This window comes from Echiichthys vipera, assembly GCF_963691815.1.
Source record: "Echiichthys vipera genome assembly, chromosome: 19".
In the NCBI taxonomy this organism is placed as follows: Eukaryota; Metazoa; Chordata; class Actinopteri; order Perciformes; family Trachinidae; genus Echiichthys; species Echiichthys vipera.
Window position 1 is genome coordinate 10,687,492 of NC_139844.1, and position 26,441 is coordinate 10,713,932.

At 39.2% G+C, this 26,441-nt stretch overlaps 1 protein-coding gene across 2 annotated transcripts in view; it reads right to left on the reverse strand.

Annotated features, from left to right (window-relative positions):
- Nucleotides 1–21,241: 21,241 nt before the first annotated feature.
- The window catches only part of foxo3b (forkhead box O3b), a 50,102-nt gene continuing 44,902 nt past the window's right edge, over nt 21,242–26,441 (reverse strand). For both annotated transcript variants that reach the window (XM_083934013.1, XM_083934014.1), the window contains exon 4: nt 21,242–24,590. The gene's annotated coding sequence lies outside the window, so the exon portion shown is untranslated. The remainder of the gene's footprint in view (nt 24,591–26,441) is intronic.

Genomic DNA, 26,441 nt, shown 5'->3' on the forward strand with positions numbered 1-26,441 from the left:
TATTTTGAGATACTAAGTCATTATTTTGAGATACTGCATCATTATTTTGAGATACTGCATCATTATTTTGAGATACTGCATCATTATTTTGAGATACTGCATCATTATTTTGAGATACTTCATCATTATTTTGAGATACTAAGTCACTACTTTAAGATACTTTCTCATTATTTTGAGATACTTTCTCATTATTTTGAGATACTTCATCATTATTTTGAGATACTTCATCATTATTTTGAGATACTTCATCATTATTTTGAGATACTTCATCATTATTTTGAGATACTAGGTCACTATTTTGAGATACTTTCTCATTATTTTGAGATACTTCATCATTATTTTGAGATACTAAGTCACTACTTTAAGATACTTTCTCATTATTTTGAGATACTTTCTCATTATTTTGAGATACTAAGTCATTATTTTGAGATACTTCATCATTATTTTGAGATACTTTGTCATTATTTTGAGATACTTCATCAATATTTTGAGATACTTTCTCATTATTTTGAGATACTTCATCATTATTTTGAGATACTAAGTCATTATTTTGAGATACTTCATCATTATTTAGAGATACTTCATTATTTTGAGATACTTTCTCATTATTTTGAGATACTTCATCATTATTTTAAGATACAAAGTCATTATTTTGAGATACTTCATCATTATTTAGAGATACTTCATTATTTTGAGATACTTTCTCATTTTTTATGAGATACTTCGTCATTATTTTGAGATACTTTCTCATTATTTTGAGATACTTCATCATTATTTTGAGATACTTCAACATTATTTTGAGATACTCTGTCATTATTTTGAGATACTAAGTCATTATTTTAAGATACTTTCTCATTATTTTGAGATACTTTGTCATTATTTTGAGATACTAAGTCATTATTTTAAGATACTTTCTCATTATTTTGAGATACTTTGTCATTATTTTGAGATACTAAGTCAATATTTTGAGATACTTCATCATTATTTTGAGAAACAAAGTCATTATTTTGACATACTTCATCACATTTTGAGAAATGAAGTCATTATTTTGAGATACTTTCTAATTATATTGAGATACTTTCTCATTATTTTGAGATACTAAGTCAATATTTTGAGATACTTTCTCATTATTTTGAGAAACTAAGTCATTATTTTGAGATACTTTCTCATTATTTTGAGAAACTAAGTCATTATTTTGAGATACTTTCTCATTATTTTGAGATACTAAGTCAATATTTTGAGATACTTTCTCATTTTGAGATACTTTGTCATTATTTTGAGATACTAAGTCACTATTTTGAGATACTTTCTCATTTTGAGATACTTTGTCATTATTTTGAGATACTAAGTCAATATTTTGAGATACGTTATCATTATTTTGAGAAACTAAGTCATTATTTTGAGATAATTTGTCATTATTTTGAGATACTAAGTCACTATTTTGAGATACTAAGTCACTATTTTGAGATACTTTGTCATTATTTTGAGATACTAAGTCACTATTTTGAGATACTTTGTCATTATTGTGAGATACTAAGTCACTATTTTGAGATACTTTGTCATTATTGTGAGATACTAAGTCAATATTTTGAGATACTTTCTCATTATTTTGAGAAACTAAGTCATTATTTTGAGATAATTTGTCATTATTTTGAGATACTAAGTCACTATTTTGAGATACTTTGTCATTATTTTGAGAAACTAAGTCATTATTTTGAGATAATTTGTCATTATTTTGAGATACTAAGTCACTATTTTGAGATACTTTGTCATTATTTTGAGAAACTAAGTCACTATTTTGAGATACTTTGTCATTATTTTGAGAAACTAAGTCATTATTTTGAGATACTTTGTCATTATTTTGAGAAACTAAGTCATTATTTTGAGATAATTTGTCATTATTTTGAGATACTAAGTCACTATTTTGAGATACTAAGTCACTATTTTGAGATACTTTGTCATTATTGTGAGATACTAAGTCACTATTTTGAGATACTAAGTCACTATTTTGAGATACTTTGTCATTATTGTGAGATACTAAGTCAATATTTTGAGATACTTTGTCATTATTTTGAGAAACCAAGTCAATATTTTGAGATACTTTGTCATTATTTTGAGATACTAAGTCACTATTTTGAGATACTAAGTCACTATTTTGAGATACTTTGTCATTATTTTGAGATACTTTGTCATTATTTTGAGATATTAAGTCAATATTGTGAGATATTTTGGGCTTCCATACAGGCCCTCTATACAATGGACAGCTTAGATAGAGGAATATTTCGCAGGAGAAATAAGGGGGTATCTAAAGTTTTTTGTGGAGGTTTTGTGAGACGATAAGGAGTTGTTTCCATAGTGGTCCTTAAAGATTCATAGAGTTCAAATAGTAACTGCAGGGACTAGGTTAAACGTCCAAGTTTCCCATGAGACATTATTTGACCGTCTTAATTAATATACTCTTAAATTTATTTTGCGTTCAATAATATTTTCAATCCTTGACTAATCCTGGGCAATAAAAAAACATGAACAATTCATTTTGCCTTAATTTAAGTCGATGTGAAAAGTACAACAAAATCTTGAATTACGCATTATAATGTACCTCCTACACTCATGAATTAAACAAAAAACACCAATGTACAACAAATAAAGATTAACACATGTTTGACTGGATATTTTTTTATATGAGACTTTATGAATTTATACTGGGAAAGTTTCTTGGTAATAACTTCTGATGATGATCATATAAATACATCATAACACAATCTTTTACAATTGTTTTTGGAAAGAAATAATGGGGCAAACAGAGAAATATATATACTTTTTTATTTCATATTTCTCTGTCATGGCAGCAGCAATATGATGTTGTGCATTTAAAAAAATCAAAGACAAACTTGTACAGGTTTCAGTAGATGGATATGTGGTAAACACTAATAATCCAGGTTAACAAAAGTCACAAATCAGTATCACAGCATAGAAAGAAGCAACAACTCCACTGACTGAAATTATTTAAAAATGGTTTATTATTTGATAAACTGAGAAAATAGGGTGCGTCATATCATATACTGTACGTTTTTCACTTCTAGGTTCATTAAGCGCACAAAATACTGTTATTTTTCTACTACTTTCTAGCATTCAGACCACTTCAGTCATTGTAGTTCTCTTGTTATCAGGGTAAAACCGTAATTGAGTGGCGGTCGTAGCTCTAACCTACTTTCACCTCTCCTCTCTTTCATGTGAAAGACACATGGGTCATTTCTCTCTAATCCTGTAATAGTATAAGCCAGATAGCCTGTTCTATTGACATTTGCGTTCTCTGTGACACAAGACGACATGTATAGGAAAATAAGTGAAAGCTAAATAAAAGCAATATACTAGTTTAAAAGACAAGTAGCCTTTATTTATAACTTTATATTTATATTGTATTGAAAGTTACATAATTATTGACCTAATTCAACAAACTATATCTTACAGAGAAAAGTAGTAGTAGTAGTAAATTAGAATCTCTCATATTAGCAAGATACTGTACACAAAATCTACTCCAATATGAAAATGTTAGATATTCACTTTCAGCAAAATCGTAACATTTTATTTTAAAAAAGATTTTTTCGTTGACAGCCCGACATTCAGATTTTGTCCACCATTTTGTCGTCACAGAAAGTATGACGCATCAAAAAACGAGTGGACTCAAAATGGCCGCAGACTTACGCTGTGTTCGTCAGCGACAGTCTAGTTGTGGTCCACTGCAAGTTGGTCTTTGTTGCAACAGTCCTGCTCCGGCTACACCACGAAAGACCCATAGGCTGACTGCCCCCCTGACACACAGTTGTACGGGAGAAAAGACCTCCAGCTTACACTTCCTCTGTCCATTTGATTCGAACTGTGCCGTCCTTGCTCTCTTCATGCTTCACTAACTCAAGCATCAATGCGAAGCAGAAGAAGTAGAATTTGATCGATATTCATAGATAAACTCAAGGTTCAGGAGGAGTACATGATGCAGAAGTTCATTCATTCAACTCACGCTTCGCTCTATGTCTCTTTAACCCGTCTAGGTGGGACGACCACTTTAAACACCAATCAGGTCTGTCTGGATTTGCACATTCGTCCACTCGTAAACCTTTCCCCCACTAGCTTTTTATTTTTTTGCACTGTGAAATATACATCTGAACAATCTTGTGAGTCTCTGGTTGGATTTAAATAGCCTTACATGCTTCAGTCTCTTGGATACAGTGAACCTGATTGGCCGAGAGTGCAGGCTGGGCATGCCCAATCACAGGACATCACCATGGAGCTTACCAGCCAATGGGAGGAGGAAGATGGTCCCTGTGATTTCATTGTCACTAAGGGAGGGGGAAACATACTGCCAGGACAGTTGGCACTAACATGCTAAGCAGTGGACTCTTTTGTAGGCAGAGTCTATATGTTTGCGATAACCTGTGGAGCCAGATCAAGAGCATTGCCAAAGAGGAAAAAACACAAGGTGGCAAGATGGAGCTCCTCTCACCAGGAGCTACACAGTCCCAGGCACACAAGCTCACAGTACACTCACGTCACTGTTATCGGTGCTGCTCACGTCACATGAATGAACGGTTTGATTTGTGAGAGCCATCGTCCTGCTTGAAGGTGGTGTGTCTCCTTGGCAACCAGCTCCATCTCTGGCCAGGAGCTTAGACTGACAGAAAGCACTCGAATCGCAGGACAGGGGCTTTTTTACCGTCTCCCAGTCGCCATTCAGTCCTGGTTTGACCCCTGAAGAGTGATATCTTTTCTTCTCACCATCTGTCCCTCAGTATTATTCCTTTCTTTGACCTGTTTTTGCCACAGTATTGCGTCTTTTTGTCCTTCACCTCCCCCCCCAAAAAAACACACTTCATCTCTCTGTTTTTACAGAGATGCAATTGTTTATTATTTACATCATTCATTAATCTACCAACTATTTTCTTAATTAGTCAATTGATTGCTTAGTTTTTTTAGATGTAAGAAAAAAATCTTTAATTTTAAATATAATAGATATACATACACACAGTATATATATATATATATATAAATATATTTTTTGTCTGGACAGTCCAAAAAAAACAGCACATCCTTTAATATGAGAAGCTGAAGCTGGTAAATTTTGGTACAGACATCAGGTACAGATCTCAACAACACACGTGTAAAGTCACATGACTGTATATTGCACGGTTACAACACAGACATATAAACATATAAACAAAAATACTCTAAACTTTCCTTCGTGTCTCAAGGACCACATTTTGCCATTATGACACACACAGACACACAAAACAGCATTGCTGTCACGGTTGGCAATTATACTTCATAATTAGCAATTATATATTACATGTCCACCATGTCATACTTCCTTTCAATATATTTCAAGAACACATAAGATAGAAATTGAAGACTTCCAATCCAAAATATGACAAACAGTAAACATAATTTAAAAGCATTTGATATCTTGTGCATCACAGATCATTGTTGACCTTGGAAATACAAGTTTGACACACAAAAAAAAATCACTTATTTGATTTTTCAAGATCTCCATTACAATGCATTCTGTATCCACCATTTGAGATATTGCTGTTTAGAAAAATTGAAAAAATCTTATGACGTTTAATATATTTTTCCTTTCATATGAGCATATGGGGCTCACTTGTGGTTTACTGTTTTGACCGTTGACTCATAAGGCCGTAGCACTCCTGATGGGCCAGAGGTTATTCCTTTCTCTCTTTTTTTAACATGTAGCCTTTTTCTAGCTCTTTGGTCAGTCCTTCCAGCAGTGATGCAAGTAACCACCAGAGTCAAGTTTTAATGAGCCAGCAGGATGACGTTAGAACATGACAGGAATGAGCAGTGAGTGCGTGGGCTCTGACACGAAAAACATCCAACTCCTAACTTTTCAGCACTGTTGCTTGTGCAACATTACAGATTCAGCTTTTGTGCTTAGTCAGAAAATCTAAGATAAATTAGGTTCTTCAAAGGAAGAAGGTAATAAGGAGGGCTGTCTCATACAGGAAGGACAGGACAGAACAGTGTGTATTTTGCACATTTTGTGGAGATAAAAAGATGCCACAGTAACTTTTCTTACTTGATAAGCACATTTGTTTTTCACTTTATCAGTGCTGGCTGTCAGTTTTATTAGGGAGGGAAAGGCAAAATTAAATATAAGAGTCGCTTAATCTTGAGCTGTCATTTTATCCATGTGATCATTTTCGTTGGCAGTTTTTACTTTGTTTGTAAATGTCAGCCTGTCCACATTCATGAGACTGAAGCAGGGGGATACTTCAAATTGATAATTTAGCATATTTAAACGGAATTAGTATTGTGATGAAATCATATATTAAGATATCCTGATACACAATTATGTTTCTATATTCCTATATCGGGATGGCCATATCACCCTAGATTAAAGCATCCAGCCTGTTCATTCAGAGGCAGAAAACCAGAGTCTCCTGCTGTCTTTTAGGACTAGGAGTTTACAGTCACTGTACACAGACAGTCAAATAAAACAGATATGCCACGCAGACAGTTGGCGTCTTATCGCTCATCTTTATTGTGTGCATGGAAAATAAAAACTCTTGCACGCACTCACACACTCATGTTACGCACAGATACGTTTTTTGAGAGACTTATCAGGACATAGAGAAGACACGCAAACACTTGAACATATGGGCATGCAGGCGCACAGTGCAGCATGAGACACCATGAGATAAAAATCTAAAGTTTTAATTCTATAAAAACATAAAAGTTGTCCTAAGTACTCAGTATTGCCTATGAGTCAGATAAAAAAGACAGTAAGAAGAGGACAAGTCAAGTGAGCACATCTGTGGTTAGTGGTCAGCAAGCTAAACTGGGGGTTTTGTGACACATTATTTCTTCAGACTCAGGCCAGCTGTTTGACCTTGTTTCAGTGTTAATACTACACTACGCTAACCACCTCATATTTATGGGAGATTGGTATCAATCTTGTCATCAAACTTTTGGCAAGAAAGCAAATAAGCGTATTTCCTAAAATGTTAAACTGACATGTAGGACCAGAGAGAAGCTGGTTTTTGTTTTCCCCTGAGATTGCCATCACCCTGACAGATCCCACTGAGGCATGTCCATCTCATTTTGTATGCTAATCAAAATGCAGGCGACTAACCCCTATCTTGATGGAGCTTATGTCTGTTTCTATGAATAGATATGCAGGTGTTTGGGTGCTGACATGTGTGTTTCGCCGCGTTCCTCCCCTGCATTGGACCTCGCAGCACTTTTAACCCAGGCCGTCACCTTCAAACACACGCATTCACCGACTCTCTACCTAGCAGGCAGTTTCATTCTGTTTGCGAGGGTGATTGCTGAAATTCTGAAATGCTAATGCACATGTGTTTTGTCTTGTGTCAGACATTTGCTCCCTCCTTATATTGCTAGGCTTTTAAAAAAAAAATTCTGTTTAAAGGATCGAGGTCTGTGTTCGGCGCTCCCACAATAGGCTTTTCTCAACAAGCACACACGAGGGCTGGTGAAGGCCATCGGCGCTCGCCTCGCTCTTTTACAGATTTTTTTCAGGCTTTTGTGCATTTGTGTGTCTTTTTGCATATGTGTGACAATGAATGACCTCATCCTTTTACTTGAATACCTTTTGCTCATTTATGTTATGTAACCAATGCTACAATTGCTCAAAGAAAATAAGAAATAGTGTTAGCTTTCATAATCCCACTTATTATAGATCATCTTTTCCTAATTTGATGAAAAGTAAAAACGTGAATTTGAAATGATGACATGTTTCAGAATTTTACGGCAGAAAATTACACTTTTGTTTGGGGTCTAAGACAAAAGTAATGTAGCCAGTGGAAGACTTCATGCAATCCCCTTGAGTAGCAATTTGAACATGTTTAAACGGTTTATTTGAAGTAGTGCATGACTGCAGCAGAGGGTAAAAATATTATTGTTGGGATATTTTATAACAGATGGTTTATAAAAGGTGAAACCAGGGAGACAGGCCTCTCTGGGTTGTATGCGGTGGGGTCTACAGGACGCTAAACAATGAGTAAAAAAAAAGGCTAATCTGGTATTTTACTTTGGTCGACAAGCCATTTGTTTGTGCTTTGGACATCTCTCTACTGTAAGAAAAAGAAAAGCACAATAAGAAAAGGATTGCAATTAGGGAACTGTATTTTTAGAGCACACTTAAATATAAGAGAAGCAAGTGTCACAGTTACACAATGTTCTGGAAATCTGTCTTTGAGCTGCAGCGTGCATGTTTGGCCACTGTTGCTGTGGAATGGAGTGGAAAAATATTAGGTACATAGGTGCATATAAGACTTAGGGCAACAAATGGACAAATTCCAATATGGAGTTGTCTTTCAAAGTGTACTGGTGCATGCTGACAGGAGGGTGTCACATCGTTTATCTTATGATCACATGGGAAAACATCCCCTTTGACCCCTGCTGTACTTGCAGACACGCACAGAAAGGCTGGGCCAACTGGAACAAAAAACAGGAAAAAATAATGCAGGACATAGTTGCTCATACTGAGCATTCCCATCTAAACCACATGTGGGGAATACAAACCACATTTTATAACATCCAGTAAATACGTCTCTGTAGCAAGACATGCAGACCATTTATGGAGCTCTATAATAACCTGCACTATATTAACTGCCACACACTCTATATCACCATCATCAGTGGGGTCTTCTCGTCCTGCTGTCACCCCTCCCCCAGACCTGATCTGCTTTGTTCCACCTTGAGGATCCATTCATCCCTCTTGGGTGATATTTGCCTGTGAACGACCCTGTGGTGATAACTGGTCATCTAACATTTCTTTATCTCCCTGTGTTTCTTCCTGCTGTTCTTCTCTTTTTTTCAATATCCTGCCATCGCTGACTGACATTTCTGTGTCTAGATCTTGCATGCACACTGCACACACAAACAAACTAAAATAATCAAACATTAAATAAGTTAACAATTTATTAAGATCTCTTAATGGAAGACATCTTAATTCATTCATAAATACTGCATATTTTGCTCTCATGCGGGTTCTGCAGTCTCAATAAACAAAGTCAGAGTGAAGCCACAAGTTTTATTTTACACACAAACATATAAACACACAGATGTACATTTCAAAGCCAGAGTACACACTCATCAACACACATGTAACACAGATGAGAAAGAGGCCTTTAAGATAGGGGTTGGAATATTATTCTCTGTCTCGTAAACATAACACACATAAACACGTGTGTGCATTCTGCCATACATATGAAGACAAAGAGACATAAGGATTCAAAATTAAAGTCATTAGTGGTCACTGGTCACATGTGGTGTGTTAGCGTTAGCCTGTTGGTGCACATTCCTACTCATGTAGGAGTACTGTTCCTTGGACAATTTGGAAATATTTGAAAAATCTATAACTGATAAATAAGAATTTAGTGTGATTAATGTCTTATTTGAAGCGGATGTATTTTCTTTACTGGCTCATTCTTTACGGTAGATCTGCACCTCTTTGTCTCGCCAGCCAACACACCGTCACCACTATTACTTAACGTGTGGAGGAAACAGGACGGATGGGAGGGAGGAAGGGAGGGAAAATGGAGAAAGGGAGTAATGAAGCTGTGTATGTGCTTTCCCTGGTGGTTTTAAGGGTGAGTGCTGGTCATAATTCTCTCCAACGCACACAGCCACAAATGAATGCACGGTTATACATGTATATGCACACGCACACACTCGGATGCCCAAAGCAATACTTTTCGTATATGTGCTAGCGAACTAACACCCAAAGCAATACTTTTGACTCTCTTTGTGTGTATCCTACCCTCCATTTAGGCCAGAGCAGGGAAGATATATGGATGTGAAACACAGTGACCTTGACATTGTGTGTGTGTGTGTGTGTATGTGTGTGTCTGTCTCTGTGTGTGTTTGTGTGTGTGTGTGTGTGTAGGATGGGGGTGGATGAGGGTCTACACTGACTGCACCAATCCACCCATCTATAAATCATTATAATGGTGACCCAGCACATCAATTTTAAAAGTACAACAACAATAGCAACCAAACATTAAATAATATAGTAACATACTTGCCGCAGCAATTTAATATTGTATGTTAAAATTGCTTATCATCATGCGATTACTAAGAGTTATTCGAACTGATATTTATATTATTGTAAAAAAATATCTACTGTTTGAAGTCATTTGTTATAACATCCTTTGTAGTCTTTAATACAGAATAAAACACTTCTCACACTCACACTGTCCGTCCGTACAGTGCCCTGTGCTTTAGGGTACTTGTCCCCCCTCCCTCTCCCCCCGCGGGCCAGGCCCGTTTGTACTAACACTACCGGGGCCTCGCGCGAATGCTTCTTGCCTGCCTATACGTCATCACGCCGTAACACGTCACAGGCATTGATTGACGTCATCGTGTTGTGTCGCTTTGTTTACAAATCTTTCCATTGACCTCAGAGTTTTTGTGCGTCTTGTCGACTGTTTTTGAATATTTTCATCGACCAAATCTGCAGTAAACACTCCACCTCCGCATCACACCAACGTGAACCTTTCGCCGCCATTGTTTTAAATGTCCGCACATGGTCCGTCTTTCTTTTTTCTATGTTCGAACAGGAGCACATAAAATGACGTCAAAACCGCCGCAAGCCTCGTGATTGTACACGTGCGCACACGGCCCACCTCTCCCAAACGGGCCGTGATCGGCAAGCATACCGCTCCTAGGCGCGGTACGCTTGCACTCACACTGGTCAAACGAACTAGACTTTAGCCGTGAAACGTGCTTGGGCCCGGTAGGGATGGACAGTGTGAGTGCTCTCTAATTCAGTTCAGTTTAACATGCTTTATTGTAAAAACAAAACAAAAACAACAACCAAAAAACGTGTGCATGGCCGGATTAACTAGTTCGGGAGCTCTGGGGTTAAATTTATTGTTGGGCACCTATTGCAGCCAAGTACAGGGCACAGTGCACACAAATCAACCACTGCTGACACAGTTAATTTGGGTTTTGGGGACCCTTAGAGGTCCGCGCACCCCGGGGAGGGAGTCGGTTTTAAAGGGGACATATGATTATCATTTTCAGGTTCATACTTGTATTTTGGGTTTCTAACATGTACGTATACACATATAAGCAAAACGCATTCGTGCCGTTGGAGGGGGGACAATCACCCTAAAGCACAGGGAACAGTACGAATGGACAGTGTGAGTACGCCCTAAGTCCTCCACCCGAAAAAGCCCAGTCTGCTCTGATTGGTCGATGTTTCTGGGTCTTTCACATCTGCACTCTCTGTGTCTCTGCACCGTCATTGCAGCCGAGGAATGACTATATTGGTGCTATCGTTTGATTCTTTCACTGTATTTACACTTCAATCTGCTTTATAATAAAAAGGAAATTTTACTTTTACAATATGGGACCTTTTAAAAATGTTTTGGGCGACCCCTAGTGGTCCAACCTAACAAGACAATGCAGTTGACAGAAATGTGACAACTTTTGTTGAGAGAATTAAATTTTTCTAAAATTCAAAATATGACTATTTGACAGATAACATAATCACAGAACTGTTAGGAGACGACAACTTTACCAAAACATCAAGATAACCACTCCTTGTGTCATGTGTCTACTACATGAATCGCCAAGCACCTAATGAAGTTTAACACTTATCATCACAGCTCTGCCTTTATCTAAATATACTGTATATATTCTTGGATAGTGGATTGAGGCTGAACCATCGAGGAAAGCAGTATCGTGTTACATTCACAGGAACATGGGTTAGTCATGTAATGAACGCACACTCAACAAGATAACACATTTCCATGTAGGTCAGTGGTGGATGATGCAAGACATGTTTGCGCGCCTATACAGTATGACACATTTCTCACTGTCTTCAGCTGTTCCATAAAGTGGCTTTTCATTAAGAATCCTCCACCCTGAAAAGGCAGCTTGGTAGAGTACAGTATAGTTTATTGTGCCCTATGACCCAGTGCATACACATGTAATGCAGTCACATGCGGCCACATGCTACAGTGGGAAGTAATGCTTTCAACCCAGAGGGTGGTGGGGGATGGGAGCACGATGGGGGTTAGTGGGCTTATACAGCAACAGGATTGAGAGCAAGCTGAGCATGATGACTCCTCACATGGCGAAATAACACAGCCTAGGTGTGTGTGTGTGTGTGTGGGTGAGAGAGAGAGCGAAAGAGAGTGAGAAATGAACTCAACATCCACTGGTTTGATATAAAGTAGGTGGAGATGAAGGTTTGACAGGCAGCTTTTCTGTTTCCTGCGTGATTATTCCACCTCATCTCCCTCCCTGCATCCGACCCAGCATCGTCCTCCCTCTTTGTCTGTGTGGGGCTGTAATTGAGGAGAAGTGGGGTTGGCAGTGGAGAAATGAAAAAACCATGAGAATGATAAAGGAAAGAGGTGTGAGAATGGATGGAGGGAAGGTGAGAAAAAAGAGCGGGGGGAGGGAAAAGATATTTTAATCAGATTGTATCGTGTCATACATTCTTGCATTTTGCATTTGGTTATATTACTGATTAACTCAACAGATACAATAAAACAAAATAGGTTTATCATGTATAACTCAAGATTACATCACAAACAAAGCCCTCACAAGTCCAAAACAGATCAATGTGACAAATGAAAAGCATCAATCAACACAATGATTTCCTCACTACTAACACGCCACTCCTGCACTGCTGGTGTGTGAGGTTATTTAGTTCATTCCCATCAATGGTTAAAGCCTGCATCGATTGAGACGGAAACAACAAAATCATTTTGAATCCATGGCGATGCTTTACCAAGTTGGATAACAAGAAAGAGCACACAACATCCATCAGCTTCTACCGCTGTTATGTTTTCTTCTGAACATCTTGTCCTCCTCTTGTTCCAGCTTCATTCCCACTTCTTTTCTCTTCACATCCTTCCTCCAAACATCTCTGCTGAGTGAAAGGATTTTTTCCTCTTCCCCTTCATATATCAAGGGGGGGGGGGGGGGGGCAGTAAGTGATTCAACAAAACAAGATAAAGAAAAGATGAAATATGAGGAGAGTTGTGAATTGCAGTAAAAGCGTCATCCATTTATACCTACACTTGAGATATTGCTTCCTTTACGAAAACTAATTTATGAAAGTAAAACTTACTTAGGCAAGACACGTCCATCATTCAGACTTTCGCCTGCAGGGGGAAAAGAGTATTACGTTTATATTCTCAAATGACTTAGGTTGTTCCATTTGCTGCAACATTTGGCTATTTAAGGAATTATCACGTCTGAGAAATGCGCGTTACCTTGACATTAGAAAGCCCTTTCTCACAGGCAGCTAAAGCCGCAGGAACCTTGTCAAACACGGGAGTTGCTGATCTGCTGCTGCCTCGATCAGTTAGTTGGTTTGTGTTATTGTGTGACTTTTGTGAATACTTTTTTATAGTAACAGCCTCGATATGGAGGCCCAGGAGGGTGTATTTTATTGTGAACATTATCATTTATTAATACAAATGTATTTAGATTGTCTATAACTTTCATATTAACATACTAGATGACCATTTTATGGAGCAATACCTAACATTAGGCTGTGGTATGTTGTGATTATATCACAGTTAAGGGGCGTTGTTCAGGCCGATGCAAAATGCTCAAGTATATTATTATTGTTAATCCTTCTTGATGTTAATTCTCTGTTTACCATGTTCCAGATAAAACAAGAGACCAGAGGGAGAAAATACATAACATAAAAAAATGATAATTGCATCTGTAATTTTACTATTTAATTTAATGATTTTCTCAAAACCTCAAATACCAAAATAATGATCAATTCAAATCACTTTTAGCTTAGAGTTTGCTCAGTTGTCAAAGGTTGAGTCAAATGTGTGTTGACGTTATTTTGAATATATATTTGATTGAAGCTCTGTTGTGTTATGTTTAGAAAGTTAGTTTACTAAAATACTTTGGATTTTTTACAACAACAGAACACAAAACACAGAGAAACCACAAGAACACACAATTATAGCAAAGAGTTCACAACCTTCAAAACAACACAATCAAAAGAAAGACAGAGACTTTTGATATGGACAGCTCAATAAGAAGAGGGCCAAATGTAAACGTAAGAGAATCTCAGAGGTCAGGGAAGATGAAAGAAAGGTAGGGGGATGATGCTACACACCCAGGTGATGTTGCTGTCCTTGTAAGAGCTGCCAGTATTTTGTTCTTTGGAGCAGCCAAAGGACTTTGATGACGTACAGCGAGGACATAGGAGACAAGGCTCAGTGATTGTACATGTTTGTCTACAGCGCTTTTAATGTTAGATATCATAATTATGTAAATATTCCAGTTTCAACATGTCGCCACCTCTGACTCACCTTTCTATCAATCCAAGTGTTTCTTTCCTCTTCCTCTCATGTCTCTATTTCTGTCATTTCATTGCACCTCACCTCTGCATCACATCCTCACAAGTTCGTAGCCTACTTGTGATGTGCCCATATGAATGCACATACTGTGAATTTTAAAAGGAAACGGAAGAGAAGGGACTGACAGACCTGTGATTACGTAGGTATAAATTGTTCCGTAGAGATTGTTTCCACATTACTGCAAGCAGTGTGTAAATCTGTGTGTGTGTGTGTGTGTGTGTGTGTGTGTGTGTGTGTGTGTGTGTGTGTGTGTGTGTGTGTGTGTGTGTGCAGTGTGAAACGATCTGTCTCTCCACCACAGGCTGTGAGTCTGAGCTATAATCTGTCGTGATGACGCCGATCACAGCCTGTGAATGGAGGTGCTGCGGGACAATGCTCAACCGTTCTGTGCCGGTGTGCCATTACAGAGATGACATCATTCCACTGCAGCACTTAGCGCGCGCATGCACACACTCACACATGCTATCACACGAACACACACACACAGACACAGAAGTATCAATTACAACTGCTCAGTTCTCAGCCCCCCCTCCTTGGATTTGTCCTCATGTGGCGAGCAGCAATTAGTATGTGTGTTTGTGCATGTTTGTGTGTGTGGAGCAGGGGGGGTTCAGATAAGGTACAGAGATCAGGCGAGCCATCGAGATTAAGAGAAGCCCTGCCACATCCATCAACGGGGCAGTGTCAGTGCTGGGGGATGAGAAACCCACTAATGGCCATATCTCAACAGATCCATCACATCTCCATCTTGTTTACACTTTGAACCCCACACCACATATTGATGACTCACTTCTCATTAGCCAGTCAGTGCATTTGTGCATCGTGTGTCTCCACACGCGTTTATGTAGAGATAAAAGATAGAGATTAACGATAGATAGATAGATATGATTCTGTATTTAGCTGTTTTATCTCCATGTCAGGACCAACTTGTAGCCCAACCTATCATTATGACTAATAGCACTGAAAGCCAGAAGCCACAGTGACTCTTCACCCTTTAGACTGCTCTGGCAGTTGTCTGTTTTCTTGCTTGTTCAAATTGCAAAATTATTAATGCCTAAGGCTTTTGTTATGGTTCAAACAACACTCAGGTTGGTCTTACCTGTTGGTATGGTGAGGTATATCAGTGAGTGGACTGGGATAGGTCATGAGGTTTGAGAAAGGAGAAGAGGTGGACATATTGCAAGATATTATGATGCTTAATATTATGGTACACTAGCTACAAAATCCAATTTTTCTTTCTTCATTTTTAAATACACTTTCTTAAAGGTCCCATATTGTAAAAAGGAGATTTCCATGTCTTATTTGATTATAAAGCAGGTGGAGGTGAGTATCAAAACACTCAATCTGCAGAGAAATACACACAGCCCATATTCAGACACTGTGTCTTTAAAGGACTTCTGTACGGTTGTGATGAACCCAACTGACTATTTATAGGTAGAAAGTGCCATTACAGTCATTTACTGGCTGCCATGACCGTGAAGAGAAGCTGAGAGCACAGATTTGAAAGACCCGGAAACGCTGACCAATCAGAGCAGGCTGGACTTTTTTGGGAGCGGGTCTGAAATATATTGAGAAAATAAATGTACAAGCTGAACTACCCCTTTTAAAGCATGTAAACACCTTCTAATAGAAACCCAAAATACAAGTATGAACCTGAAAATCAAATGGAACCTTTAAATCGTATGTGTTTTGTGGATTGTTTTTCCTGTTAGTGTTGCTGTTACTCGTTGCGTGTGAATGTTCTAATAAACTGTCAGGGGGGTGAAATATCACCTCATTGGACGGTAAAGTTTTACTGTATCCTATGATTAAATTTGCTGTGTCCAGACAGCGTTTGCCATTTTTAATATGTGATGACTTTTGATCTGTCGACAAAAACAGAACGATACACACATCTGAATGCGGAACAACTTTACTTAATTCAGCAACATAAAAAGTTCTAAACAAGCCAATACCATCTAAAGACTAGAGCCCTATCAATACTGGATTTACTGGAGACTGACACCAATATCAATATTTTAGCAATAACAATAATAACAATATATCAACCAATATACTGTAGTGCGATTGTTAATTATTGGCTGTCATGTACCACAATATTAATACCTACAAGAAGCCAACTTCAGTCGATACATTTTCAACCCACACACTAGTGAAAACTCAAAGTTTCAGAAAATAAGTATTTTAAATATTTCTCCGTTGACTTGCGTACCCTAAATACGACTAGGACTTTGTCTCTTGTCAGATGTCTTCTTCTGTGGTAATGCAGCTGTCACTATGGATGAAACTATGACTCATTCCTGGATATCATTATATAATACATCACCTGATGAGCCACAGCTCAGAACAGCGTTATCCTGATTCCAGATCTCTGAATCACAATTTAATTAACAACAATTAACAATCGGGACATCACAAATCAATTAAGTCTAATTATCAGATATTGCTTCTTTAGGCGACTAATCAAATGAAACAACACAACACATAAGGGGCAATAACGTCTGATTAACTTTATTTGCTACAGCATACGAGGGTGAATGTTTGGAAAACACAACACTATCATGTATTGAACGCCTATGGAGGCCTGCTAGTGTCCTTGCTTCATGGTTTTAAGGGTTTCAAGTGTGAGTCAGCTGCAGGCATGTTGCGTGGAGTGCTGACTCATGATGCCACACTGTAAGCTATAAACAATAAACACAAAGACACTTGTCTTTGGGAAGACTCACATGGCACGCAAAGGATGTACTTAAAGCACCGTGCCACTCCCTTTTAGGTAGAATTACATCCCAATCTGACACAGAGCCTGCATACTCGCAGGTAAATGCAAGGTTACCTGAAAACACCTGTAATAATGCACACACAACACCTTGGAGATTAGTTCCTGATGGGTTAACAGTGTGGAGGAATGATAATATATATAATGTAATATATAATGTAAACCACAAATACACACACAAACACAACCTTAAACTGTACACTGTATGCCAAGTCACTTGTGGCCATGATGAACACATCTCAGTTAAATCAACCATGAGTTGATTTCTGGTAGCATACAGTGAGTACACAGGTTAATTGCTACCTGCATTAGAACAAATGTGACATTTACAAAGTAGGAGCCCATGACATGGAACAAGGCAGAGGCGAATAAAACACCAAAATGTGGGTGGAGATGAAGGCAGCGGGCAAACAAACAGGCACAGTCAGTTATGACATGACATGAAACCAGCCGGCGAGGCAACCAGCAGAAATGGTTGGTGCTTATCTATCTGTGTATGAAACAACGTGAGTCTGTAACTTTGGAATGGTCTATACAATATGTAAGTGAACATTTGATAGCCAATTCCTGTCAATTTAAAGCTAAAAATAATGGCCATCATCACCCTAGGGTAAGGATGAAAAATCACTGAATCTTGAATCTGGATAGTTGCTTTAAAATAAGTCGAGAAAAAACAAAGTTCAGCCAGGCAGTTACCTCGGTGACCTCGCACAGACTGTGTGCTGCAGCCAGGCCAGACATGTAGCCAGTCAGGTGACCAGCTGACTGGGAACTCCTATTAAAATGTGGATTTGGTATCTGTAGTTGTGGTGAGCTCTGCTCTCTCAGTCATTAAGCAGTATTTTGGAGTTCACAGTCAACCTTGAGCTTTGGCAATGCTTGAAAGAGCACAGTAGATTTTTTAAAAATCCTTTCTAAAATGTCTCCTCTTCTTAAAAGAGTGCTTGAAAATACCAAGCAAATAGCAAGGACTTTGTGTTTGTTTCAGGTTCTTTTATATACAGAATTTGAGTACAAAATGAAAGGGCCACTTTGGTAGACCGGAGGTACCTGATGCATGTCCTGGGTTTGGCAACAATGACAGTGTGGTCATGAATGTACCATACTGTATATGACGACACAGCTTGGGGTTCACAACTCTTTCAGGCTGGTTTTTACTCAGACAAAGACCGAAGTACTTGTTCAGCATTTAAAATGTGACATCAAATCACTTTAATTATCATCTAGCAGTGGCAGGATTTTGGAAATACCGAAATCATGAGCTATAGAGCCTGTGAATGTTCTCATTTGTCCAGGTCATCGTTATCCTCAAAGCAATTTCAGTCAAAAACAACTGGACTTGGTTATTTGTCTAGGAAGACGTTTCACCTCTCATCCAAGAGGCTTCATCAGTTCATGTACGCATCTGACGAGGCTGGGACTGGTCCAGGACCAGGACCCGGCTGGGACTGGTCCAACTAACTGGTGTAAGATCCAGGTATTTAACCTCTCACAAGGCCGATGATGTCACTGAAACCCTTTGTGCTCCAAATGCCCACGCCCGTCGTTAGAGTGACAGTCGTTGGTGGGCAGTAGGTTTCGACTTCGTTAGTGCTCCATTGAGTCTTAACGACAGTCGTTGGAGTCACAGGAGGCCATTTGTGAACAGTTGTTCTTTGAGGTTAGATTGTTGAATCTCCTGAAGGGATGAAAGGGCAGCATTGTAAATTGGAGATAAGTGGTGTCTCAGACCTCCTCCTCTGTTTAGCGATGGTTTCTCCACTTTTACATAGATGGCTTCTTTTACTTCTCTTTCAAACCATCTGTCCTCTCTGTCCAAGATTTGGACATTGCTGTCATGAGCTATAGATATATTATCAGCACATTTCTCTTTTGTTTTAACTGAATGCAAATGAAGCACTTTTACATGCTAGTCTAATTTCTATATTTCAAAGAATTCTCTACATTGTCAGAATATGATTCTGATGCAGAAATACTAATCTATTTTCTTTGCATATTGATAATAACAAATCCCCAGGAACAATACCACAACATGATATCAGGGTTCTAAATGATAGCTATGTCTCTTCCCTGCTGATTAAGTAGCATTAATTCAAGATAACAGGTGATCATTATCAGCCAGAATGATGCAATATCTTGAAGATGTTTACACCTTTAGGTCTGATCAATTGCCAATGTCCACTACTAACATCTGCTTTATTAATGGTTCTCTGTATAACTTTCAGAAACCCTTCTTGTTAGTGACACAGGTGGCTGTTAGTGAACTGCAGTCATCATCCTGTTGTTTGCGTCTGCATGCTCACACACTCCGTAGCCACGAGCGAAAACTAAAACTTAAAAATAATTGGTCGGCATCATGTTGGTATAATGCAGTAAAATGAATTACAGTCGTATTTACAACAATGCTAGCTTGCTGTTTGAAAATCACTCCATCAGCCAGAGCCATGAAACAAGTGATGGCAAATCCAATCTGTGCAGCCGAGCCGCAGCCAGTTTACGTTTCGGTGAGCTAGCTGTAACTTAGCTAAGCTGCATGGATGATAAAGTACTTTGCAAATGACGAGCCAGCCAGACGGGGTCATCCTTATGTTCCACGGGTCCTATGTTGCCAGGGTCCTATGTCCCCGGTCACATACAAAGCGAGGAACATAGGGCCTGGGGAACATAGGTACGCTCCCAGCCAGACAAGCCCAGTAGTTGCAACATTAGCTAGCTAGAAATTTGTCCCCATTAGCAAGCAAGCTGACATTAGCAAACATAAGCCAGCTTAAACCACAATATATTTCACGTCAGTGTTTCCTCTTGAATTTTTATCAGCAAATGGGTTTTGTTGTACTACCACAACACATATGCTACAGAGTCCTCCTCAACTACACACAGCGTCCGGCCACCTGCAGACCCTCAGCCAGCATAAACTCCAGCACCAGGTCTCTGGTCCCAGACTGCCGCTGACTTTAGGTCCATCTCCGGGCTGCCGTGGCATGAATGTATAACGAACGAACAGCATGTGTGGACTCGCTTAATTTGTTGACGTTAGCGGACTCCATTTAGCTGTCACTGTTGGCTTTAGGCAAGCTGAACGGAGGCGAGGGACTCAGGAGTCCTGAATCCTTTACATAGAAGTCAGTCCACCGGTTATTGGCAACCAAGAAAGTAGTTACGTAACAACCCGTTCAGCCTACATAGGACCTTTAAGTGAAGATGTAGGCCTGACTTATAAATGATGTAGTGATTAAGTCATATATCTGTTTCATGCTTTGTCTGTTTTTAGTGATATAGTGACAGTTCTGGGGTACAGCACATTTTCATTTTTCTCTAAGATGATTAAAAAGAATAATTAAGGTTCCCATAAATACTGCAGTCTTAATGGACGAGTCTCCTGTCAGCTAACCCGAACGATACTCATCCGTACATAGAAACACACACTTAAATGTATAGGATAATCTGGAATACTCTTTTTATGATAACAGGCTTGGCCTCTGGTATAGGGGGGGAAGGGGTCTATTGGCTGTTCTCAACAGGAGGGAGGGTCTGTGTTAATACTTGGCACAGAGGCCTGGAGGAAATTTCAGACATGTAAGTGACCCCTATCTCTGACTGTTACCCCACTCTCCCTTTTATGTTTCACAACAATTGAGGAAAAGCACCCGGCCCGGTGTCAGGTATCAGAGGGTTTCTGTACGTCTGTTCTCATTTAATGCAGCCTTACACTAAACAAACATTGTGCAAGAGGACTTCCAGGAACTTGAGAGGAACACAGAGATGTTTTGCTGTTTAGATCCCTCCAGACAGAAATGAGAAAAAGGATTTATGTCCTGGAGGGTGTGTGAGGTTAAATTTGTTCATGCACAAGCACTCAGACACACACTGTTTTGGAAAACACTTGGCAGGATAACTTGTGAATTAACATCACATGTAAGGCAGGCGGGAGCTGTAACATTTTCCTTGCTGGGCTGAAAATTCCTCTCCTGAGCTGTTTACAGCGGCCCTGTGCTTCCACAGCGCTCGTGAAATTTATGTACCTCTAATACTTTCATATTTTTAGAGCAATAAAACCATTTAAGACACGGACATGGAAAGGGTGTGGAGCCTCACAAAGCTTTATTTACATGCGCACCATTTCTTATACAAACTAGATTACAATTCAAAATGGAATACACAGGAAAAATACCCACTAACATCAAGTCGAGAAGAAGCAAGATTAATAAAGGGCAAAGTTCAGAGGACGTATGGAGGGGAGCTGGCCCGGGTCTCTAAACAAGGATGGAAAAAGTCCAAGAGAAGAAAATGAAAAGGAAACGTCTGAGAGGTGATTAAGGTATCTAGTGGTATGTTTCTTCTATTACTTTTTTTTTTTTTGCTTTTCTTAGCTTTAAATTTGCTCATGTTGTGCTGAGGGTGTATGTGTCTGTGTTGGGCACCAGAGGAGATAATCTGTGCCTGGATGGAGCAGTAGCACTGAGTGGTTCTGTGGAAGGCCTGCTCCACTATGACTAAGTGTAAACTATCTCCTCAAAAAAGCCAAAACATTTTACACTGAATGTACAAAATGTAAGGAACTCCTCACTGCGATGGAGATTTGCAGTTCATCAAGGATCAATAACCCCTCTTTAAATAGAAAGGACTACAGGGTTCCCCGGATTTACCTTGTCAGTCTTCTTCACATGAGGAGTAAAGCGCTCCTAATGGTTAGTACAGTTAGAAATTCAAATGCTTAGCATTTCAGGTGATGGCTCAGGATTCCCCCTGCCAAAAGACGTGATAAATGCTCTTGAAATTTTAGTACAAGTGTGTAGGACATTCCAGCTCATTGTCAGATGACACTTTAACCACATCAAAGTTATGACCATTGAGAGCACCAGGACGTGACCCTGCTGTACTCCACGTGGAATAAAACAAGCGTGAAGTTGAGGAACGTCCGTTAAGAAGGTTTTCCCTGTGTCTGTCTCGACGTACACACACTCGTTATAATAAACCCATTAATGTGGGAGGATGTTGCAAGTGTTGCTCAGTAAGCCCTGATTTTGAAAAAAAGAAAGTGTGTGTTTTTGAGTGCTGAAGACACAGGGTTCCTCTGTGTATTACAATTTCTGTCGCAGGACGGCACCATTGGAAGGGTCTAGGGGTACAGCTAGGTCATGCACTAAACCTCAGATAGCACGGTAGATCATTCTGGCTAACCATGCACACACACTCCTCTGCCTTGACCTCAAAGTGATATACACACATCTGTACACTATAATACACAGCAGGGCATACACTTCATGTTGCTACCCCAGACAGAGAAGAGATACCAGGGTGTCCAGATGCTACAACAACGGTGCTTGCCACCATTTTCAAAATCTGGTTCAACAATAAATTCGCTGGTAACAGTGTTCCCTCCTACCGGGTGTTGTTCATTATTTCTTCAACTTTACCTTCAGTTATCACAAAATCCAAGGGTCAAGTACTACATGAGTATATAAGGACATACAGCGAGTATATATGCATTTCACACAATTCATAATGCATAAATACATACATGCATACAGTCGGCTGTGCTGTATGCACCATGAGGGGTAGTGAGGGATTACACATCCTCTAGATTAATTCAACAGAAATAAACTCCACAGATAAACACACACATTAACATGTAGTCAGGAGATACAGGAAGTCACCTGCAGGAGCACCAGGCGTGTCCATGACGGGATCGTGTGTATGTGTGTCACGAGTCCGACAAGAGGAAGGAAAAAAAAAAAGCCATGACAGCAAAAACAAAAATAACAGACCGCGTGAAGTCTTAATCCTGACGTTTATCTTCCTTCTTCATCTCGACGGCCGCAAGTTCACAGGTTACAAGTTCACAAACACAAAGCATTACTGTTTTTATCAAGAAATGTTAAAATACCATTAGAATGTGACTTGATGTTACTTAAATGGGAAGCCTCCCTTTTCCCCCCCTGAGTGATTCTATATATGCATAAGAAGCCCCACAAGCTCATGACAAGAAAACTGCAGAGCTTTACACAGATCCCTGGTATTATTTCTTCTATCTATGTGTGTGTTCAATATATGTGTGTGCATGTGCTGTGATTTGGCTGCCAGCATATCCTACTGTTTGTTTCAAGTAATTTGGCAATATACAGAGATAGCTTATTGTTTTACTCGAGAAACAAATGGCTTCTAGAGGAATGAGCCTAAAACCCTGCTCCCCTCCCCGCTGCCGTCAACGGGTTCAACCTCGCTGTGCTACAAGTGGCTGCAGCTTTGGGCTTCTGCAGGTTGTGGGTAAAAACAAACAAAACGAACAAAAAAAATGCACGGTTTGCTCTCAGGGCAGGATCCAACACTGTTTACATAGCACCTGTTATGGTGTGGAAATGTTCACAACCCTAGGACACAGGTATTCATTTTTGGCTACATCATACGCAGTGATAAAAGACCTCAACAGAACTCACCAGAAGTTAGGAAATCTAAGAAAAGACAGACAAGATCTTCCCCCTCCTTACTGAACTTCACACTGCCCTGCACTATACAAATATCCATGACAGAGATTTCCTTCTTCCTCTGGTTTTTTACATATTTTTTACAGGTAGATATACATAAAAGATAGCAAATATTTTTGTAATATTCAGCCTTTGTAATATAACCCTCATTATGCAGCATTTAATTTAATTCAAGCAATTTATATAAACAAAATTGGAAGTGCATGCCGTTAAGTTGAGGCATTTTTACTTCTAAGGATTCTGAAGTTTTACAAACCGGGACAAAGAGAAGGTTCGTTTGTCTGTCTGTGTGTTTGCATGTACTGTATGTGTGGCCGGTACGATACTCCATTTACATTTTTTCATTTCATCAATACACCAATTCTTTTGTAAAGACATGTATAATGCAGAAACAATTATGATAAAAACAGAAAATCCAGAAAACAAACACTGAACATTTAAAATCAGTAAGTGAGAACAGAGGGAAATTCTTTTTTCAACATAAAACATCCCAAGAAACCACTGGATCAGATTTACACCACATCACTTCTTGATTTTTTCACTTTACACTTTCGTATTTTTTTTATCTTCAACGGGAACAACTGCACCGTGCACTCCTTCAGTCTTTCCTTGGGCCTTCTATTTCACCTGAAACCTGTTCTGATAAAGCAGTGTCTCTTTGATATCAACAGACTGGGTGTCAAAGGAAAATTGCATAATTCTAAGATTTGTGTGTTTGACATAGCTTGCTTTTGTCGTTGTTGTTTCACAGGAGGCTTTGAGGGCTGATGTGTAGTATCTCTAGAGTCTGTCGGATCATTCATGGTTCACCAGTGTGGGAGCGAAGAGGTAAAGCTCTCAAGAGGAAGTCTTCTTCTGTAAACACAGGGTTTGTATTTTACGTTGTGCTGATGGCAGGTTTGGCAAAAAGGATGTTGTGTGTCTGATCTTCTCTTGCACAGTTCAGACCTGGAGAAATAAAGGTCGAGATGATTATGTCTGAGTATTTGTTCTTTACTTAACTGAAAGCAAGGGAAAATCTTTTTGGTTCTAAAGTCAAATGTTTCTACTAGGAGCCCCTTTAGCAAATGCATTGCGACGATGACATGATCTTGACATTACCTGGAGGAGTTGTATGTGAGAACAAAATGTAAGAATCAGTTGGACTGGTCATTAAATGGACTTTTGCCGCAAGTAGGACATCTGTGTAATGTCCGATAGAGTGTGAACATAACAGGTAATTATTCAGAGAATTCACAGCGAGAGAGTGAGCGTGTTGATGATGTTTCTATCATGCGGCTCGTCCAAAACAGGAAGAAAACAAACATCTGACGGTGAAGAACCAGGGTGATTTACACAAACAGCGCAATGCAAATTGTTAGACAAAATGAAGGGACTCAGTTGTCTATGACAAAACTACGAACCGACTACATGACTGTGGTGTAATCCGTGCCACCTGTTGGCGCCACCCCTCGCCTAAACAAAACGGTGTATTTTTCAGTAAGTGATAATACATTTCACATTGTTGTGTGCTATGTGTGAAAAATGGGAAACTTGGGACAATGATCATAGGAGAAAACTGCTTTCTAAGGAGGCACTGATCAGATTGGGTATTGGACTAATGTCAAAAATTCACATTTTGTTCAACTTTTGCTCATTTGCAGCAGTAAGCTTATATGCTTAGAGCTACCACTGGTACTCCCTGCATGTGCTTCACAATAAATTAATTTTAATGTGAAGGCAGACGTTGACCTTTACCGTGAAATTAGAAGTCTTAGCAGTTAGTAGCTAATATTTCCAAAGATTTTAAGTGAAATTCCGGTTTAAATCATCCCAGGGTCTTTTTAGGCAAATTGGGTCATCAAATAAGCCATTGAGATCATTTTTTTCGTGTATGAACTACTAATGTAGATTTTACGGAGAGTTGCTAACAGCCTGGCACGCATAAGCTCGTATCGGAGTGTATTAGGGCGCACTCACACTGTCCATCTTTCTTCCATTCTTGCCTGCCTATACGTCATCACGCCGTAACACGTCACACGCATTGATTTATGTCATCGCGATGCGTCACTTTGTTTACAAAAGCGCGCGGTCTTTTGGCCACATAATGGATTGTCCAACTGTTTTTGAATGTTTTCATCCGACCAAATCTGCAGTAAACACTCCACCTCCGCATCACACCAACGTGAACCTTTTGCCGCCATTGTTTTAAATGTCAGCGCATGGTCCGTCCATTTTCTATGTCCTAACAGGCGCAATGACATCAGAACCGCTGTAGGCCTCGTGCTTGTGCTCGTACACGTGCGCACGCTCGTGCTCGTACATGTGCAAACGTGCTTTACAAAAGCCTACCTCTCCCAAACGGGCCGTGGACGGCAAGCGTACACTCACAAAACAAGTGGTTTTGTAATATATAGACTATTTGTGATTGACATACATGTAGACCAATCACTACTCAGAATACATCATGCAGGAAGTTCTTGAGTGGTTGAAAATGTTTTCTTCTGCTGCCTGTTCTTTTTTTGAATCCTAATCAATGCACTGCTGCAAATGTGTTTTTTCTGTTGCTGTTTATTTGTGTGTATTTGCGAGCGGCGTGCGTCTTTACGCAATGCTGTTGGCCATCCTGTTGTTTTTGTGCCGCCATGCACACACTGCACTGTTGAACTTGTGTTGTATATGTGCTGTTGTATATATGACATTTTTCAGGCCCTCCCATGAAAACCACATGCCCTCTCTACAGATTTGCTCTGGCGATGGGCCTGGATGTTATTTTGATAAATAAGAACAGCTCAGGAAACGAAGACTAATATTATATCT